Genomic DNA, 4717 nt, shown 5'->3' with positions numbered 1-4717 from the left:
TGATGGCATCTCCTCCCCCCAAGACACACAGCCATCTGCAGCCCCCAGCGCTCCCCAGGAGACCAGGGGACCCCAGCCTCTTCTGTGGTCCTCCAGTTCCCCAGCCCAGCAGCCAGAACCCCCATTTGTGGAGCACATCAGAAAACTCTGTTACCCCTTACATGTTTAAAAAGATACATGGTTGTAGAATCTATTTGTTAATAAAGGTGTATCAATTTGTTTCATATTGTTCATCAGTAGCAATCATTTGGGTTGCCTGATAATTTGGTCTGGTTTATTCAAGGAGAATGGACTCCCTGTAGACCTGACTGGTGATGAGGGAGATGAGAGGGTGAGGAAGAGGAAGAGTTGCCGGGGCAGGGAGTGGGAAGGGAGGGGAGTCCCAGTCCAGTCCACAGCCAGAGTGCTCAGTGAAGGATTATATGTTCGCGCCTGTGAAGCCCTGGCCCCAGCTTGCAGGCCCCTGCACTGGAATCACGGAGAGTGAGGTCCGAGTTAGCAACTCTGGTACCCTCCTCCCCTAGCAAGAAGTCTGCTCGTTCAGAGCACTCTTGGCCCCTCAGAGCTGCAAACATCTAGCATTTCCCCTTGAGCTTATTAGAAATGCAGACGCCAAGATCTGCTGAATCAGAATCTGCATTTCAATAAGATCTCCAGGCGATCTGCATGTACATGAAAGTTTTTTTTTATCATCTTTATTGGAGTATAATTGCTTTACAATGGTGTGTTAGTTTCTGCTGTATAACAAAGTGAATCAGCTATACATATACATACATTCCCATATCTCCTCCCTCTTGCCTCTCCCTCCCTCCCACTCTCCCTATCCCACCCCTCTAGGTGGTCACAAACCACCGAGCTGATCTCCCTGTGCTATGTGGCTGCTTCCCACTAGCTATCTATTACATGAAAGTTTTAAAAGCCTGGTCTACCTCCAAAATACATATGTCATGGAAGTAAATCAGTCCACTTGCCTTCGGGAGCTTAATTGCCTGTGGTCCTGCTCTGGGTAAAGACAGTGGATAAGGCAACCCATGCTAGCCTTTTTTCTCACTTGTCTTCTATTCCCTTTTCTCCCTTCCCTCCTCCCATCCCAACCCTTCATCTTCCTCATCCTCCTGTCTCTGTCATCACCAGTCAAAATCCACAGTCAGAATACACCACGGTCCCCTCCCCTTTGCCTCCGTGGTTCTGCCAGGATGACTGAGAGGCACACACCGTCTAGAAGCACAGGGTCTTCACTGGTCAATCAGGAAGCACCCCCGACCCTAAACCCCCACCACGCCCTCTGTAAATGAGTCTCCCCCTTCTAAAAAGTGAAAACAGACAAGACAGCTTGTGAAGATGGAGACTGGGAAAGAGCCAGCCCTCCAGTCATCCCCACAGACCACCTGCTTCCTGAGCTTTCATACCTCCCTCCTCCCTGCCCTACACCCGAGACACACAACACCTGGTCCATGGACTGGGGGCTGTCTGTGAATTGGATTTACCAGTCCAGGCAAGATAATAGAACAATTGCAAGCAAAAATTTAGAAACTTTTATAGCAATCTGACAGAGTAATTTTATGTTTGTTTAATATAATCATAAAAATTAGGGCTCATATTTGGTACCTCTCTTTTAATTTTTAATTTTTTTTGGTAATGTGTTTTTATTATATTTTACAAAGTATAGCTCTACAATGGATTGGAAAGAAAAAAGAAAAACAGGCCCTTCAACACAGGTAGGTGAGAAGTCCTATCTTACACACACACACACACACACACACATTCACACACACTTTCACTCACACACCACTGGCCTGGTCTCTCAGACACTTTGCTCTCTCCTCAGACCCTTAATTTATAAAAGAATGAGCTGGAATTTTCCAAAATGGACAATTACTAAGAAAATTAAAGGAAAAGAGAATCCCCAAAAGAGCACAGAGAAAACAGAGTTTTCAGAGGAAACCCACACTCTTCAGCCCAGACTCTCTCTGGTTTGCCTGATATCAGCACACCCAGCCCTAAATCCCATCTCCAGTCCACAGAGCAGGCAGCTACTTCTGTTCCTAGAGGATGCTGGTGGGCAGGGGATGACGGGCCACTGCCAAGGGAGGATGGGACCCTCACAATTCTCCAGGGCCAGACCCTGCAGACACAGAAAAAGGATGCCACATTGCCCAGCCTGCCACTGTGCTGCTCCCCACAGGAATGCACACAAGCTGCCTCCACACTTTATCAAGGCTCTGAGCTATGAAACATTTTTCTCTCCAAGTCAGAGCTAAATGCAGACACATATCCAGCAGAGGTGAGTTGGCTGTGCCTCATCTAGGGACCTGTGCTCTGTGTGGTCATATCACTTACACAGTAAGAAGAAAAGAAAGAACTTCTTAGCTGGGATGAGGATGGAGAGGCAGCCTGGAGCTGCCTGCCCCTTAAGGTAGAGAGTAAGAGGACAGCCAGCAGCCTCAAGGCTGCCCTCTGGTGGCCCTCTTGGGTAGTCAGGGACTTGAGCACCAGCCTGCACTGTGGTCTGATCCGTTCATTGGACTGGTTCTTTGTAAGATATCATTAGACAACCCATCTTTGTCTTGTATGTGGCTACACCATTTAGATACAAACAATAAAAATGGAGCATGGCCTTTTCCTGAACCAGGCAGGTTGCACATACTGGAATTTCTTTCAATTCCAGGTTTGTTATTTTTAATTTGGCTAGGAAATAGATCTCCTACCTTTTTATTTAAATAAGCATCCACTAAACAGCTCTGTGTCCTTCATCTTTGTATCAACTGTGATGACGGTAAGTACAGACAAGGTGCACAGCACGGGAAAGACCCAGGCTTTCCCATATCATATCTCTGTCTACACGGCCAGAAGAAGCTGCACCCAGCAGACCTGGAGCATCACTAAGGCTGCTCACTCAGCACGCACCACTCTCTGTGAGTGAAGAGCCTATGTTGTACTTGTTTCCAGAATTCTCTCCCAAGTGACGTACAGATGAATAGTGACTGTTCCTTTCATGGTCAGGAGCGTGATCACCGTCATCATCAGCATGTGCTCCTGATCTCATGGGGCTTACACGTGCTAGATGTTCAACAAACGTTTGCTCAGTACATTAGTGTGCACAAGATGGGACTCCAACAAATGCTGGGTAAGTGAGTGAATGAAGAAATGAGTTTCCAGCCTCCGGCTCTCTACCTCAACACAACACAGTCGTGGCTTTGTTTCTTTTTTGTGCAGTCTTCCTTTGACTCTCTGGGAAGGTATGTCTTTGCCTCAAAACAGACCCTACCAAAGCCTCAGATGCCTCCCACCCAGTCTCCCATGAGCTACCTCATAGGCTCCTTCTATTTCCCCTCTCCTCAGTTTCCCCCCTTCCAACTGTGAGCACCATGCCCCTTGTCCATCGAAGGTTCCATTCCCTCTACCTACTCCCAGCAGGGCTAAGATGAGGGTGAGGCAAGAGAAGTGCCCCGGGCACAAATATTGAAGAGGGAGTTATCTTCGGGGCTGTGCATACATGAGAGTGTCCTCCGGGGCAGGTAAGGTAGATCCATTTCACACATGCACGCACTGCCTCAAACCCAGTCTTCATCCACATGGCAGCACCACTGCCCGAGCTGGCTGCCAAGGGAGGGGTGCACATGGGCTCCCCCACCCAGGGCAGCCTTTGGGGCTGGCAAGGTGTCGGCTGGCAGATGGTGCAGGCAGCTGGTCCACTCTATGGGAACCGCGCCGGTGAAGGTAGACACAAAGACGGGGCTCCGGTGGGGTTCTACCTGCTCCCTCAGCCCCACCCTGCACAGCCCCCTGGAAGTGGCACTCAGAGGCCCACCCACCCTCCAGCAACACTCCGCCCTCTTCCCTCACCCCTGCCTTCCAAAAGCCCGCTGAAGGCCCCTCCTTCCTGCCTGATGCTCTTCCTCTGCCTCCTTCTCTGCCAGCTCCCTTCTCTCCCCAAACGTCTCACCTTTTCTTTTCCCTTCTCCACATCCCCCCATCCCAGGAGAAGCAAGGCCCCATTCTGCCCTCAAGCCAGTCCAAGGAACAAGAACAAGTGTGAGTGGACAGGGACAGGGCATCATTTGGACCACCCATCAAATTCCACCCAGCCCTGAATCTCTGCACCACGCTGCTCTCAGGGCTAAGGGTTGAGCTCAGATGCTGATTTGGCCACATTTTACACCTGCTCCCCACTACCCCCACCGCAGCCCGCAGTGCAGGTGGGCTAGTGGCAGGTGCAGGCCACTCTGCCTGGCAGATGGGGCTACTACTGCACCTGCCTGGGCTGCGGCAGAGGCTCCCGGCTTCCCAGAAAGGCCCCAGGGAGGCTGAGCGCAGCCCCTGCTGCCAGCTTCTCTCTTAATTAAGGAATGTGGGGAGTCGCCCCTTTGAACTTACTAGCTAATTTACTCCGTGTACTCCCCCTGTGGCTGGGTAATTAATGTGGTCTGAACCAGTAATTAGCCCCGGGGGGAGGCGGGGCGGGGGGGGGGGGGGGGGGGAACCTGCCACCGCAGACTTAACCCTTCTTGTGCCTTCATCAGTCCATGCTTGTCCAGCTGTCACAGGCCTGCTGGAAGTTTTTCTTTTGGGGGAGGTGGGTGGGATATTTTCAGGTCCTCACCCAACCTCCCCCTCCCCACTTTCTCAGCCTCCGTGAAATTCCCCTAAAGGAAAAGGGCTGGGGTGGTGCATAGAAGACTGCAACTCATTTCCTGCTTGGATGGACCACTGTGGA

The sequence above is a fragment of the Mesoplodon bidens genome, assembly GCF_964165515.1.
Source record: "Mesoplodon bidens genome assembly, chromosome: 2".
NCBI classification, from domain to species: domain Eukaryota; kingdom Metazoa; phylum Chordata; class Mammalia; order Artiodactyla; family Ziphiidae; genus Mesoplodon; species Mesoplodon bidens.
Note: the sequence above shows the minus strand (reverse complement) of the source record.